The 17,558-nt window shown below is 42.3% G+C and overlaps 1 long non-coding RNA gene across 1 annotated transcript; it reads left to right on the forward strand.

Moving 5' to 3' along the window:
• Positions 1 to 1,484: 1,484 nt before the first annotated feature.
• LOC130369792 (uncharacterized) lies at positions 1,485 to 2,912 on the forward strand. Its single transcript, XR_008892906.1, has 3 exons — positions 1,485 to 1,539; positions 1,975 to 2,059; positions 2,831 to 2,912. It is a non-coding gene; the product is annotated as an uncharacterized LOC130369792 (long non-coding RNA).
• Positions 2,913 to 17,558: the final 14,646 nt, after the last annotated feature.

Raw genomic sequence — 17,558 nt, forward strand, 5'->3', positions numbered from 1 at the left:
AGCTGTCCATCCGAGATATTGTTCAGCCTAATATTTTATCCAGCTCCGGTAATTACCTCATCAGTGTATGGATTAAGAGTTCAACAGCATTTCATTTTCAAGATCTCAAATAAAACACCTGTGCTCATTATCTAGTAACTGTATGCTAAACATGTGCTAACCATTCATTAATGGTTAGACATATGCTAACAGTGAGCTAACCATGTGCTTACCATGTGCTAATTGTGTGTTAAACATGCTAAGAGTGGGCAATCAACCAACCATATGTCTACTAGGCACTAAAAACTTGGTAACCGTGTGTGCTAACTATGTAATAACCATTTGCTTTCTACGAAATAAGATGCATTAATCGTGTGCAAACTAGAGTTTCACTATCAGAATTTGCACAGTTCTGCATGTCTTTACAGTTCCAGATGCCACATCTATCTTTAACTCTTTCTGTATCAATCCCCCCATTTTTTTTTTCTCTCCATTTATTGGTCTCTCTTTTTGTCACCGCCATAGTTTATTCTTCTCTATCTCTCACTGCTTTTCGGTCCCTCCCCAACTCTCTCGTCCTCTCTCTTCCTTTCATTCCCTCCCTGACTCTCGCTCTCTATCTATTACCCCTTCTGTCTATCTCTCAATCCTTTTCTGTGTGCCGCTGTCAGGCCATTTCTCCTCCACACTCTCTCATCTCTCGTGGGCTTTCAACACAGAAGGGATCCTCCATGATGAGTTCTGCCATGAGGAGTTCCTCGCATGGAATTAACAAATCTCATCACCCAGCTGTCATCCATGCAGATTGTATTGTCTGCAGATTCTGGAGACCCCCCCCCCCCATTCTTTCTTTTTTTGTTTTGATGTTATATCACTCTTTCTCTTGCTATAGCTCTGACTCGCTCTCTCTCTTTCTCTCGTCTCTAATTCAACTGAATCCAAAGAGATTTATTGGCATTTTCTTGCAATGGAAACTTAGATTTACATTGCCAAAGCACATAACCAGTAAAAAAAGATAACTTAACATTTTCAGAAATGCAAGACAATAACATCCAAAGATTGTTACACAATGATAAGTACTCAACTAAAACTATAAAACGAGAGACAGTGATTTCTAAACGTAAAGACGCATCAAGTACTTTGAAAAACAGAGACACAAAGATTTAGCATTGATTTATTAACATTCAAACTTTCAAATTTTAAGTAGTGCCTTAAGGTTGTAGTAGCAGACGCGTACCATCTATAAACACTGTGCTTCAGATTTGTGTGCAATTATTTGAATTGATCTATTTTGTCTTAATTTAACTACAGTTGGAGAGGCTGTGTGAAATGTTGTTGTACCTAAGTATAATGACAAACAAGACCATTCTAATCTATTCTATTCTATAGTAAAAAGTGGAAAATATACATTATGTTTTCCCTCATACTCTCTCTGACTCACTCACTCAGTGAGCCCCTGTGTTCTGGTTAAAAGTTTCCACTGTCTCTCTCTCTCTGATTTCTTTAGGTGTACCGGCATTCCTACGTGGCGTCCTACAGCGTCTACAACATCCACACGCGGTTAGTCTCTCTCTCTCTCTCTCTCTCTCTCTCTCTCTCTCTCTCTCTCTCTCTCTCTCTCTCTCTCTCTCTCTCTCTCTCTCTCTCTCTCTCTCTCTCTCTCTCTCTCTCTCTCTCTCTCTCTCTCTCTCTCTCTCTCTCTCTCTCTCACACCAGGCATGTCGTTGCCCCTGACCTGATAAGGATGGACCCATTACATGAAATACTCAGATGGAAAAAATATGTAAAGATCAAGGTCTATCTCATTGGACCATATGGCAATAGTATGTTTTGATTACAACGCTAACGTCTGATGTTGTAAAGGTAGCTGATCATTCAAGCCTTGACTTTTAGCCAATTGGATTCAAAATGGCTCGAATTTAGATTTATTCACAATGATGTAGGCCTGCTATAGGAAATAAAATATTTCAAAAGAAAATAACAATCGTTTCCCAGCTATGACTCAAAGAAGGAAATGGTGGAAAGTGCGGATGGTGGTAATGAAGAGGATGAACATGATGAACAGGATTATTTGATGTTGGTAAGATTTGCTAAAAGTCTGGACCAGAAAGGGACTTCACTTGGCAGGAGTAAATTACCTTTTTCATTAAAGGCAGTTATCACTAACTTCTTTGACATTTTGATGCTGGCACCATGCTATATGAACTCATTTAACAGACTCACTGACTTCAGATTTAATAGGCTGGCCAGACTGATTACACGTGTTTAATTGGAAACATTTCCAGATACTCGGTCTAAGGATGTTGGTCTCCGGACAGGACGTATTTAGCTTATCTTGTCACTGGCTCAGCGAGAAGATTAGTTTGTGTTTGACCTTTGATACCATCTCCCGTGGCAGCATTTTGGCGACAGCGCTGTAGAGGCTTGTAGTCATGCATACCACCTTGTCTTGGGCCAGCATGTCCCTTAACTCTTCTAAAGTCAGAGTTTAGTGTGGTTTCTCATCAGAGTTTTCATGAAGTTGGTGAACCAGCTAACTAACCAATTGAATGACTGAATAACTAAGAACTCATCTAGCTCAGGCAACAAGTCTAAACCCTATCCGCCCATAATGAGCTCTATGTGTATAAGCTGTGCATCGTGTGTATAATTGTCTCCTAATTGACCTAATGAGTAAATAGTAAACAATAATTTAACTCATTGACTCTTAAGCTAATGAAGAATTTTCACTTAGCCATACGCTGCCATGTTGTTAACTAGGCTAATGGTTTAGATTTTAATTCTCTCTCTGTGTGCGTGTGTGTTGTCTCTCTCTCTCTCGCTCTCTCTCTCTCTTTCGGGGCTCCTCCAGTGAGGTATGGGAACTAGACCCTCCAGAGGTCGTCAACTCTGTGCTGCAGTACGCTGCCTGGGGAACTCAGGGTCAACAGCTGGTGAGTGGTACACACACACACACATACACACACACACATAGACACACACACGCACACACATACACACACACACACACACACACACACACACACACACACACACACACACACACACATGCATATGCATCCACACACAGATGGACCCACAGAGAAAATGCCCAAACGGACACGTGCGAACGCACACATACACACACAAGCAAAAACTCATCCATATGCATTCACACACACACACGCGTGCGTGTCGTCTCTCTAGTGCACTCTCCTCCTCCACCTCTACCTCACTCATCTGGCTCCAGCACACAGGGCCCCACTCTGCTCCTGCTTTAAGCTAGTTCTGTTTGAAGGATTTATTTTCTTTCTTTTTTTAAATTCTTCTTTGGAATGTATTAGAATGGAGTGCATTTTTAAAATGTTTTTCCTTCTTTGGTGTAAGAGCTGGTCCACTTGTTTACAGGAATGCTAATGCAGAATCTGTGCAGTGTTTCTCCGTCTCATGGCATGGTTATTTTATGGTTTATTTCAAATTTCGACTTCTTTACTTTGACTTTTTGTATTTCATATGTATGTGTATATATATATGCTAACCTTGGAAGATCTGTCATTATTTTTTGGGATTCCTGTGTGCGTGTGAGTGTGTGTGTATGTATGTGTGTGTGAGTTTGTGCCTGTGCTCACATATGTGCGTCTGTTTGTTCATGCACGTAAGGTTTTGGTGTGTGTGTGTTTCTTTGCACCGTAGATTCTTGCATGCTATTAGCTAAGAATGTGCAGGGGAACAGAACGAGATTCTAACATCGTTTCATCATAGTTTTTTATGATGGTGCTTTGGGAAGATGGTAGGGGCATGTTACTTAGTTACAAATGGTGGCCCTATTTTCTTTTCTGTTGGAACTATTGTAGTCTTCCCTTTCAGGGAGGTTCCCAATTGGTTATGGTTTGCAATAGAAAATAAAATCATGTCACATGCCACGAGCTGGGACTCCATATCAGACAGGACAGGTGTTGGAGATGCATTAGTGAGGCCTACCGATGCGTTGATCATTTTCTTTGGATGCAGCAAATTTGGCAATGCTATGATTCATTTTGTGAATCTAAACTAAACCTTTATTTTGGTCTGTGCTGGGTTTCTCCCTGTACATTGTAACACACTGAGCTTCAAGGCTCTTCTATGTGGAGCCCTGCTTGGGGGCATGTTGTCATCTTACCCTATAACTGCCAATTCCCTGAAATCCCCCCCCTTTTTTTAATCCTCAACCACCTTAGTAGGTAATTTCCTCAAAATGGCATGTATTTAAAGTCCTGAACATTCACAGTGGGTGCCATGAAAATCGGATCAAAAGAATGAAAGAACAATATTCATTCCGTAAATAGGTGCCTCCTGCTGTGTTTATTCTGGACAGTCGACCCACTTCTCAGTCCACTGGAAGGCCGTCATAGGCTCAGGGCAGAATCTACCTGACTTTAACAGTCTTTATGGGGACTTTTGTTGTAAGATAATACCACTGACAGTGCCTAAGACATCTGGCTTTCTAGACATGGCAAAAAAGTATAAGAAATACGCAATTTGGCACAAAAGCTAAATTGGGTGGTGACTTCACAAGATGAACTTGATACCTCTGCTGGAAGGAACTGCTGATCCTATGGTGCTGGTTAATTCAACCACCTGGTATCACTTTTCATGCAGGGCTGCCAGAGGACAAACCCCTTAAAAGCACTCTTATCAGGCATGAAACAGCGTCTTTATGTGAAAGCGTTTTGCAGTGTTGAGGTCTTTGACTAATTCATCTAAAGGTGGGGGGAGGCAATTACAGCACTTTCAAAGAGAGGAGCCCACTTGATGACACTAATGACAAATTCTTACACTCTCAACTGTACCGCAAATAAACTGTTATGCTTAATTATATATCAGGCTTCATAAAAAGGAAAGAAAAATACCAAAATTCTGCCAATTATCTGAACCAATTTCAGCAGAATACAGCCCCTGCTGCATTACAATATTAGATATGCATCACATTGTAACTGATTGCCTCCCCATGCAGATCTATATTTTTGAAAACAACATCTACTACCAGTCCGACGTCCAGAGCAACTCGCTCCGGCTCACCTCCTCTGGGAAGGAGGGGGTCATCTTCAACGGGATTGCTGATTGGCTGTACGAAGGTAGGCAAAGTCGTTTGCCGCTAACTCAGTCATACCCTCCTGTCTGTCCAATTAAATTTGAAAGACAAGGCTTCGCGACGCAACAGCTAGTTAGTTACAAGCTATTTCATGCAGGGCAAAGCTTGGAAAGCTTGAATTGGATTCGGGCTCATTGCAAGCGGGAACACATTAAGCGACTTCAAAGAGTCACTGCTCTGAGGTGTCTAGCTAAGCAGAAGGTTTAAGAGCATGGTTGTGGACGGTGCACATCTCCCTGTGACTCACTTAAAGAGGGAACCGGTCAAAGCTGGGTCGGGCAATTCATTTTGAGGAGCATTTCTTTGAACGATTTATGAATGATATATTGATTGTAACAGCAAGTAAAAATCAAGGGTGCTGACAAAAAAAGAAAAAACAAAAGGGTATATGTGGCTGTCAGGGGGCTGTTCTAAGACCATCCCAAGGGAGGGAGGCCAGGGTGTCTTTAAGGGAGCACTCACATTAGGCCAGCTGGCCGTGGCCGTGGACGTTTTCACACTAACCGTGCTCAAATCTGCCAGTGTGAGTGTGGCCAGTCTGGCCAGGCCAGGCCAACTTGGCCACTTGGGAGAGGTGTGCTGCTACGGTACGGGCCGCCACGGTACAGATGCTAATGAGCCGACACGCGCACACGCACGGCTACGCAACCTGAGCTGGATGACGTATAGTCCATGCGACGACCATGGACATAATAAAGGCGACGAGCCTTTATTATTAAACGGTAAACGGTAAACATGGCGTCAAGCGATGTTTACGCTTGTTTGCGTACTCGAAAAAAACATCAGTGAGAGTGGGCTCTAGGGGTGGGTAAAAAAATCGATACGGCAATATATCGCGATACTTTGCTGGCCGATAAAATATCGATTTGTTCAACTCCAAATATCGATACTTTGTTGTTAAAGGGGTAGTTCGGAATTTTGGACATAGGGCCTGATTCCGAAGTGAGCATTGGTATTCTATATCACTGGAGACAGTTTTCTCAACTGTATTTTTATTTCTACAAAATAAAAATACTTTTTTATATATATATATAAATAAAAAATATATAAAATACTAGGCCCTCATTGGTATTCTATATCACTGGAGACAGTTTTCTCAACTGTATTTTTATTTCTACAATTTCTAAAAGCACACTGAACCATCATGTTGCCTAGTCGTTCAATTGCGCTTCTGTCCCACGCTTCTCTGTTTACGTTCTTCTGTCGTGATTCGGTTACAAACCTAACCAGCGCATAGTAGAATTCCGCTTCTGCTGAGAAAGTACTCCCTCGATGATTCATGCGATGCAAGGTTAGTTTTATTTCTAACATTATTCTATCAACACAGACATTTAAATCTATAGTCTGTCTAACTTTAGAGCCACGTTACAAGATACCACAACGAGGGTACATGGTGGACACAGCTGTACCCGCGATGTATGAAGAGGTGAAGAAAGCGGTTAAAACATCCCTTGGCGCTGCGCAACGAGTTGCATTGACCTGCGACGGATGGACCTCCAGAGCCACACAGTCGTATGTGACCATAACGTCCCACTACATCTCCGACGACTGGGAAATGGTTACGCATGTTTTGCAAACGAGGGCAATGCATGAGAGCCACACCGGCAGTAACATTGCGGATTTGCTGAAGAGGGCCGTGGACAAATGGGGCATTCAGGATAAGGAGCCAGCCATTGTCACCGACAACGCCAGAAACATGACCAGCGCAGCAGAGCTAGTCGGTATGCCGCATTTTAAATGCTTCGCGCATACACTAAATTTGTCTTCTCTTCTACTTTTTTACTGCATGCACATAGGTATTTTATTTTCATTTGAACTTCAGTTCAGATTTCATACCGTGAAAAACTACTGTGCACTTTATTTCAGTTTTCAGCTCAGTGTTTCAGCTGTAAGAAATAAAACAACGACGACGCGATCGTCTGTTGCCTGGCAACGGGCGATCGCGTCGAATGACGTAGGAAGGTTCTTGAACATTCGCGAACTTTCATGCTCGTTCATTGCACTCCTTCATTGAGCGTGACAAGACAGGTTTTTGAATCCTGCTTTAAACACTCAGTTTACTAGCTAAATTCGATTAAACAATTCAATATAATACCAATATAAAGTAAAAACAAGTGTTATCTAGCGATCCGTTATCTGTATTATGTTATTTGGTGTTCGGCAACATAAGCGCGAACGGTTTTTGAAACCTGCTTTAAAAACTCAGTTTACTAGCTAAATTCGATTAAACAATACAAATATAAAGTAAAAACAAGTGTTATCTAGCGATCCGTTATCTGTATTATGTTATTTCGTCAGTTGTCAACAACTGATGACGTAGGCCGGTACAATTTTCGCCCCCGGTACAATTTTAACGTGACAGCGGCAGACTTTATTATGGTCCTTGCAGCTGACACTTGGTGATGACGTGTTACGAGTTACGACGTGATGACGTATGTACAAGAGCCTACCGTGGCCAGGCCACAGTTGCAACGGCCAATGGCGACGGCGAGATGGCCTAGTGTGAGTGAAGGCCAGAGAACAATGGGGCCAGTAGAGCACGGTTAGGTGTGAAACGGCCAACGGCCACGGCCAGATGGCCTAGTGTGAGTGCACCCTAAGTGTATACTTTCAAAATCTCCTTTGCTCTGGATGGTTATATCAGATGTCCTCATAAAACATTCTCTCAAAATATATCTGTAAATGAAAGACAATTAAAGTTGCATTATATTGATAGAGGTACAACAGACGACGCGATGCAGAAAACATGTTTCCAAACGACGAAATAACATAATACAGATAGCGGATCGCTATCTGTATTATGATAGATAGCGATAACACTTGTTTTTACTTTATATTTGTATTGTATTTAATTGTTTAATCGAAACAATAAAAAAAATTGCCCGCAAAACGGGCGATCGCGTCAAATCACGTAGGAAGGTTCTTGAACATTCTAGACTATGAAACCTGCTTAAAACACTCAGTTTACTAGCTAAATTCGATTAAACAATTCAATACAATACAAATATAAAGTAAAAACAAGTGTTATCTAGCGATCCGTTATCTGTATTATGTTTCAAGAACTCTCCTACGTCATTTGACGCAATCGCCCGTTTTTTTTATTGTTTCGATGAAACAATTAAATACAATACAAATATAAAGTAAAAACAAGTGTTATCGCTATCTATCATAATACAGATAGCGATCCGCTATCTGTATTATGTTATTTCGTCGTTTGGAAACATGTTTTCTGCATCGCGTCGTCTGTTGCCGGGCAGGTTGTCAGGATGTAAACAAACAATGACGTAGGCCGGTACAATTTTCGCCCTCGGTACAATTTTTACGTGACACCCCCAACAGAGCCTGACTATGGAGGAGAAATAGATGAAGGAGAGAGAGATGTATCTGAGCGCACAGGAAACCATCGGTGGTGCTTATGTGATGCTATTATTATATTATATATATATATATATATACTGCATATATGGAGGAGATAATGTGGAGGAGATAATGACTGACATCTCCCGGCTCTGCCCGTCCACAGGATGTTGTTTATGAAAAGTAGTACACGGGTGCAGCAGCTGGGCTACCGCGCTGTCTTACAGTCCGTTCATATCATGCAACCCAGTCGCCAAGAAAAAACGTTGACGGTGTACGTTTCCATGAACACTTGATACGTAGCATTTCAACGTAAAAAATAGCGTGTTATACCTACAGTATCCACGCGTGCCGCTGTGGAGGCGGGTTTCGGTGTTAGGGTTTCACGGCTTTCGCGGCAAATTGTGGACACGATTGTTTAGGGGGGGGGGGGGGTAGACTGTTGTTGACCAGGGAGGGGGGGGGGGGAGACACGTTTGTTGAGGGGGGGGACGACGACACGTTTGTTGAGGGGGGGGGGGGGGAGACACGTTAGTAGGGGGGGCACGCTAGACAACGAGAGTTGGGTTAGGGTTACAATGTTAATAGAACAACACACAACCACAAAACATCCCGAACCCATTAACCCCACTTAATCCTAACAACAAAACAAGTTAACAAAAGCCCCATTTGTCAACTGACAACCCCAATTCCCAGAATCCCCCGCGGCTCCGGAACACGGCGTAGCTTATATTAATCTTTATTATCTGAATGGGAAATGCAATATTTTAGGACAGATACACCATTAAACGCGTTTCTAATGATATTCTAGCGAGAAATGTACATTTTCCTTACATAATCTTCATTCAGTGAATGTGTATAATCTTTATTAATCTTTATTATCTGAATGGGAAATGCAATATTTTAGGACCGATTCACCGTTAAACGTGTTTCTAATAACATTTCTAGCGAGAAATATACTTTTTACTTGCATAATCTTCAGTCAGTGATTGTTTCTGATCTTTAGTTTTATAGTTATTAGGATTTGATCGGCTCGCTCGCATGTTTCAACGACGTCAGGTTGTTAGGAATAGGGACGCTGCTTTCGCTAAACTAGCAGCTCACGTGCTTCCTGCGTTTGTGTTATTAAACTTTTACTTTATGTAACTTTTAATGATATCATCTTGTTAGAAACACGTATATCTGAGAGCCAACCCAGTCGCCAAAAGCATACGTTGACAGTGTACGTTTCTTGAACACTGGATTACGTCGCATTTCAACATAAAATAGCGTGTTATACACACACGCACACACACGCACAGACACACACAGACACAGACACACACACGCACACGGTGCATTTCGCTGCCAGAACAACAACAAAATTCCCTCAAATATTATTACTAAAGAACCGTTTTCCAAAGAACGAAATGTAAACCAATGCATTCTGAATGGGAGTGTTTCTCCGATTTTTCCATGCTACACAGAACGAAATGTAAACCCATGCAAATAAAGACTTCATGGTCATAATAATTTAAATATCATTAATCTCCTGAGTGTGTTGGGTGGTATTCTATTTTTTTCAACGGGGCTGCATCCAGTCACTTGACCGTCATGGTTGCTATGGTGGTTGCTATCGACCGTCCCCTCTAATCCTCACATGGCTCTAAAAACCACGCGGCAAAGGAGCTGCCGTAAATTGTGTTGATTTTGTCGTAAACTGGGGTCCGACGGTTAAAAAATAGACAGATATTCCGAGGTATCCTTAAAAGGCAGCTTGGATGTTTTTATTTTCTGCAGTTTAGACTTCTTCTGTAACCTATTTTTGAAAGCAAAACACCAAGTTCATTGATTTAACGAGGCAGGGTTATTTGAAACAATTTATTCAATAAATATTTGTGAGAGGTCATTCCTTCTCCTGAGTTTGCTTCCTATTTATGTCTAGTGTACACCCCTACTGTCCAAAAGCATCCCCCCCCCCCTCCCCATATGGATTTGGAGAGTTGTTGCCACGTCCCAGTGGTGGAAGTATCATATAATATGAAAGAGGGCATTCAATTATACTACAATGATCAATTAGGAGGCCGAAGCCCTAAAGGAAGTGATGCAATAGGTGACTGAGGCGAGAACATTTAAGTAAACTGTACCTTGGGGTCTCTTATATATCAAAGGGGGTTTCAAAGGACGCATATACGCTTCAACCTGTGGCTCCAGCCCTACAGGAAATGACTCAGCAAGTGCTCCATTTCGTTGCACCTGCACCCAGCGGCTCGCTTGCAATATTTTGGCCTGAAGTTCTTCCCAGACCTATACCCTAACAGTCCAACATGCATATATGAGAATCAGGCCTCTCTTCAATAATGACAAAATGTTATGAGAGAAATACAGATTCACTTTTTGTTATCTCATAAGCGGCGTGGTGCCGGCTCCTTTTGACCTTTTGACCCCAGACTTCAAAGACCAGCTGTGTCTACACACATTAAGCCACAAATGTACACCTCCATCCCGCAAAAAATGGGGCCTAGAAACTAACCTCTGTCTTATGTACAGTGACTGTACTGTTGGAGGTCACGCCCCTTTTCCGGCCTTTTCGAGATAGCTAGGGATGCTAAAATGTTTACACACATTTCCCGGGGCCCCGAGAACGACATATCCAAGATTTGTAGTTCTAGCCCATAGAGAAAAAAAGTTTTCCCAAATGGACTGTCATTTGGACAAAGCCCCTTCAGAAGTGTTGCCTGCGAGACCTAATGGTTCAGAATGTGGTGGAAAAACAGTTTTTGAGATAAGAAGGTCCTACCGCCCTGAAATTTGAATACCATATTCTAGGGCCTAACTGGGACCCCCGCACCGAAACTTGGCCCGGTCGGACCCCGAGTGCAGGAAGGGGGGGCCTGGACTTTCATAATCTTCGCTCGGTGAATGTAAAGGATGTTTGGTCGGATGTTATGACGAAGAATCATAATGTGAATGGGAATATTCTATTAATGTCTTGATATCATCTTTCGTCTCAACACTTCTGCTGCAGCCGCTTAAAGTCTCACTCCGAGAACCTTAAAATATGAATCAATCCATTAGAAGTATGAAAATATCTTCCCGGTCGTGCAACAGGGCAAACAAGGTGTCCTTTGACATCTACGTTTCGAGACGATTGCAACAGTGCCACACATGATCATATTTGAATATGTTTCGGGGTAGTAATTAGCTGTCGATTTTGGAGGCCTTTATCAATAATGACCAGCTATAGATTTGCTTCCCGATGGAGATTTTTGACAAATTACATGTTAATTAGCATCTACACGTTAAGCTGAGTCCAATGAGATCAAGCTAGCCCTCTTGCTACACCGAGATCATGTCCTAGACCTAGGTGTACCATGTAAAATACATGTTACCATTAGCTAGAGTGTCATGCTTGGTTTCATTGGACTCAGCTCAACGTGTAGATGCTAAATAACATGTCATTTGTCACAAATTTTTATCGGGAAGCAAATCAATAGCTGCTCATTATTGATTAAGGCCTCCAATTTCGACAGCTAATTACTACCATTAAACATGTTCGAATATGCTCATGTGTGGCACCGTTGCAATCGCCTGGAAGCGTAGATGTTGAAGGACACCTTGTTCGTCCTCCTACCCCACCGGGAAGATATTTACATGCTTCTGATTGACTAATGAATTGATTCAGCTATTCCCCCAGAAGTCTGGGGTCAAAAGGTCAAAAGGAGACGGCACCAGCCCCGTTGAAAAAAATAGAATACCACCCAACACACTCAGGAGATTAATGATATTTAAATTATTATGACCATGAAGTCTTTATTTGCATGGGTTTACATTTCGTTCTGTGTAGCATGGAAAAATCGGAGAAACACTCCCATTCAGAATGCATTGGTTTACATTTCGTTCTTTGGAAAACGGTTCTTTAGTAATAATATTTGAGGGAATATTTTTTTGTTGTTGTTTTAGCAGCGAAATGCACCGTGTGCGTGTGTGTGTGTCTGTGCGTGCGTGTGCGTGTGTGTGCTTGTGTGTGTGTGCGTGCGTGTGTGTGTATAACACGCTATTTTATGTTGAAATGCGACGTAATCCAGTGTTCACGAAACGTACACTGTCAACGTATGCTTTTGGCGACTGGGTTGGCGCTCAGATATACGTGTTTCTAACAAGATGATATCATTAAAAGTTACATAAAGTAACAGTTTAATAACACAAACGCAGGAAGCACGTGAGCTGCTAGTTTAGCGAAAGCAGCGTCCCTATTCCTAACAACCTGACGTCGTTGAAACATGCGAGCGAGCCGATCAAATCCTAATAACTATAAAACTAAAGATCAGACACAATCACTGACTGAAGATTATGCAAGTAAAAAGTATATTTCTCGCTAGAAATGTTATTAGAAAAACGTTTAACGGTGAATCGGTCCTAAAATATTGCATTTCCCATTCAGATAATAAAGATTAAAGGTTGGGTACGCGATTTGCGAAACGCCAGCAGATTTTGAAAATACACAACTCAAATGGTCCTACCCCCTCTCCTTCAACGCTGACTCTGACTCCACCCATTCCAAGTACCTGGACGCGCAATCATGCACGAGCGCGAACAGAGATGTGCGAGAGCGAGCCAGGCTAGCGTAGGTTTTCGTTTAACAACATGGCACTACATTCAGCTGTAAATTACACCCAGTACCGCGGGAAGTAGGGGTTTTGGGGGTGCTGCAACACCCCCTGTCCGAGGCCCTGTCTTATCACAGAAAACGATCATTTCTAAAAACTCCGGCCAAAGTGGAGATTTCTGAAAACGCCGGTTATGTGTTGTCGTATCAACGGGGAGAAACGGGATTTTAGGTTCTGAAGCGTCACGTTATGCACCAGGAAATGCTTAACGTCATGTGAGCGTCCGCTGTACCGTATTGATCCGAATATAAACACAAACCCCATTGTAATACGACCTATATTTGGAAAAAAGATTTGAAGACCAGATCTTGATTTCATGAATAAATAAATTGTATTAATTGAAATAATATACGAAAATAAAAAGGCATAGAATAAAACACTGCATTGCCACTAAACAGTAGTGCAAATAGGCCGTACTGATGTGTACACCAAAGACTTCCTGACACTCCTCTGCCCCGCTGTGTTCGCTCTGGCTGTGGTCGCTCCGAACTGTTTCGAAACTTTCGGCCCGTGGCAAAGCGAGTCATCCTCGCTGCTGTCCAAGGCATGTTGAGACGCAGCATTTATTTAATGCTCATATGTCCTAGTGCTGAAAAAAGGTTATATGAAAAAGTGTGAGGGTAGCGGTGGTGCGCTAAACTTGTTCTGTGAGCAGCTGGATGTGAACCATGGTGTGAAGGAAGTGAACACAACGATCGATTTTCAACTGTGCGCGCATGCACTGGTGTAATTGAGCTGCGCTGCTATATATCTTTTTTATCAATGTGACGAGTTGCGAGTCTAGTGCAGGCCGGGTTTTTTTTTCCAGCACCCCCTGCTGAGAATACGTTCTCGCGGCTATGGTTGCACCAGATGTTATAAACATTAAACGGTCACATAAATCATTACTATTTTTAGAAAATGTATGTTTGTTTCATATAATTGTATTGGAAGTCCTGGTTTTCACTAGGGTTGCCGCGGTGTGGACATTTTCACACCGAGTAATACACTCGTCTCAACACCGGTATTACCGAGTATAAACGGTATAAACTTTGAAACTAGGTCAACCGCCACACAAGCATCGGTTTTTAGACCCTTCTCGTCCTTCAGTTGCCGCCAACGTTCAAAAGCAGCGCCTAGGATTATTCTTGATTTCAGTTTTTCTCTTTCAGCGTTTTTATTATCAATTACTCTCTGAAAAAGAGTTTTCCTTCTCTTTGCTGGTGGTGGTGGTGGTGGTGGTGGGGATGGTGGCGTCTTGTCTGCCATGGAAATTGTCTTCTACTGCTAGGTCCAAATGTGGATTAACTAGTTCCAGTAGATACCGCAGGATAACAACAAACAGGAGCTTGCTCTGGGTCACGAGCTCTGGTTCACGAGTACTGCGCGCGGGGCGCGGGGGAGGGGGAGTGCAGTACGACCGTTTGATTGACGTACTTACTGTCCAATGCAACGAGGTGGCAATCCAAATGATTGGCTGGAGTTTTTCGAGCCCTGCCCGTTCCACAGATGATTGACAAGTTTAATTTTCATGTCAGTACTTCTGACTCAGTGGCTGTAAGCGGGTTATGATAAGGATTCCAAGTAATTTTGCAAAAATGGCCAAAAAAGCGAATTCCGTACCCAACCTTTAATAAAGATCATACACATTCACTGACTGAAGATTATGTAAGGAAAATGTACATTTTTCGCTAGAAATGTCATTAGAAACGCGTTTAATGGTGTATCTCTCCTAAAATATTGCATTTCCCATTCAGATAATAAAGATTAATATAGGCTACGGCGTGTTCCGGAGCCGCGGGGGATTCTGGGAATTGGGGTTGTCAGTTGACAAAAGGGGCTTTTGTTAACTTGTTTTGTTGTTAGGATTAAGTGGGGTTAATGGGTTCGGGATGTTATGTGGTTGTGTGCAGGGCTGTAGTGGTCAAATAAGAGGTGGGTAAACTATGATTTTTTTGATCAGACCGACCTCGACACAATGCAACGCAACGCAAAGTGTTGCGACTCTGTAAGGCTAGCCTGGCTATATTCCATTATGTTATAAATTAAAGTCATATTAAATCAATCAATGACAGTCAATGAATGTGTTTGTAGTTTATTCAAGTTATTCAAAATTCAACAGTAAAGAAAAGTATGTGTAGATTAAGAACTATCTATCTATGGCATGTGTGTATGTGTGTGTATTAGTGCTTTTCACAGTAGTACCCAGAGGGCCTCCTTGTCCTCCACGTCAGGTCCTGCCTTGCAGGGGCGTGTTCTGGAGTTCATGGCTCCCCTGTGCTTCACCAGCCAGGACTTCACATACGTGTTGGATTGAACTTTGTGGTGGCTGAGTGGTGGGCCATTCAGTTGAATAAACATCAAGGACGACACTGTGACCAAGTGCAGACTGCATCTCAGGGGGCACACTATGATGTTCATTAAGCTGAACCCCCTCTCACACTCAGCAGTGCTAACTGGAATGAGATGGTCGATATTCAGGAGTGGTGCAAGGTTTTCTGGAATGATGCTTGAGTTATCCTTAAAATCCCTATAGCCTTCAAGAATTTTCATCAAGTCTGAACCTTTGGGCAAGTTGTTTCAACTTGGATTCCCCATACTGCTCCTCTAGGGAACAGGCCAGTTTGCTGGGAAAATAACTTTAAAGAAAATAAATAATAAAATAAAAATATTTATAATATATAAAATACAAATATTTATAAATATTTATATTTTTATTGGTTTAACCGCCAACCGCCCGAATTTAATTAAAATATATTTTTTTGTCGCGTCATCCGCCCGATCCACGGTTCAGCCGCGGAGTCCACGGCTGCAACCGCCAACCTCGCATCTCCAAATTGAGGCTTTAACATAGCGACCAAGCTATAGCGAAGTTGATACGCTGAAACCGGAGTTTAATATGGATAGTAAAACTCTGACTGACTTTCACTCATTTTGACGTGGCCAGTACACGGATAGCATGACTACGCATTGGCCGATCTGAATGCTCGTCGTAGTCACTTAATAGTTCGTCAAGTAAAATTGATTTATAAATCACAAAAACAACTCATGTGAATTGATCATCTTCAGTCTTACTTTGTACTTGAGGCCTTTTTCGGGCATCTGTTGCAGTGGGAGCATTCGAAGGTCTCTTCAAAAATCGCCTGATATCCATGGCTAATTAATGACAGGTAGGCAGGCATGATAATCCACAACGCGCAGGGCCATATGTGTTTACATACTTCCTGTTTACATATTTTCCTGGATCCTGATTGGTGTCGCTGCCGCAGCCGCAAGGCACTGATTGGAGGGTCACAGACCATAATAGCATAGGCCTACAGCGCAGATGAAAATGATTCAGATTACAGCGTTTATTTGTTCAACAATATGAAGGTGTTTTAAAATGATGCTGAATTTATTTCCGATTATTCCAACGGCAGAATACAAGGCACAGGGAACTTTGAGGTGCGTAAACGCTATTTAGAGGTGCGTAAACGCTATTTCCTAAATTCCAGAGGTGCGTAAACGGCGTTTACGTGCGTTTACCCTCCACTACAGCCCTGTGCCCTATACCACGAAGCTCGCTGAACATACCCAGGCTTTCTTGGGAAAACCTGGCTCGACAGAGCCGCAACTCGCAATCAGAGTTAAATGGTACCACGAAGCTCACTTTAGATTCAATTAGTTGAACCAGGTTTTCCGCTTTAGGTTCAGTGCGCGTTCACGTGAAAGGGGCGTTTTTTGCGTCATTTTTCTCACCTTTACGATAGATCAAGCAGTCTATATGCGTAGAAGTGAAAATATTCTGCATATTGTCTGTAAAATAACTATGCCAAATGCAGAATTGTTCGCCATTAATCCAAATAGAATGATGATGATTTAAAAATGCATAAGCAACGTCCATCCTGCCTTATTCTATCATTTAGGGAATTCACTTTAAATACACCCAATTTAAGAAATGTATGGCATGTTCTCGACTGCCGAGAGGTAGCGGCTCTAGCGTAATGGATTGGTATAAGACCCGAAAGCCAGCGACCGGGGTTCAATTTCGCCGGTCTATCATCATGCATTTTACCCCCATAGATGTGGTGCCAGCACGGCATTGAAAATATGGGTTCAAGTTCGAAATAAGCACAAAAATATAATTCCATAAGCTTTAGTGAATAAGTATTCCATATGCATGAGAATTAGGACTTTTTAAGCTTCACATAAATTTGCATCACTTGGGAGTCGACCCCCCCACGCAGAAATTCAAGACTGACGCGCTACCTCCACTCTAGCACACTGTCACGGAGACACAATGCGCAACAGTAATCATTGTCTACATAAGGTCCAAAAGGACGATCAAATAACGAACACCCTCTGATGAGAATCTGTATCTCTCATGAAGAACCCCAATTTCGTTGTTTGCACAATGACAATAAAGTCTGAAATCTGAATATCGTCAGACAATGCCAAGGGATCGGTTCTGTCCCGTAAAACCCTCTGTCTCCGGAGAGACGCCT

The sequence above is a fragment of the Gadus chalcogrammus genome, chromosome 17, assembly GCF_026213295.1.
Source record: "Gadus chalcogrammus isolate NIFS_2021 chromosome 17, NIFS_Gcha_1.0, whole genome shotgun sequence".
Lineage (NCBI taxonomy): Eukaryota > Metazoa > Chordata > Actinopteri > Gadiformes > Gadidae > Gadus > Gadus chalcogrammus.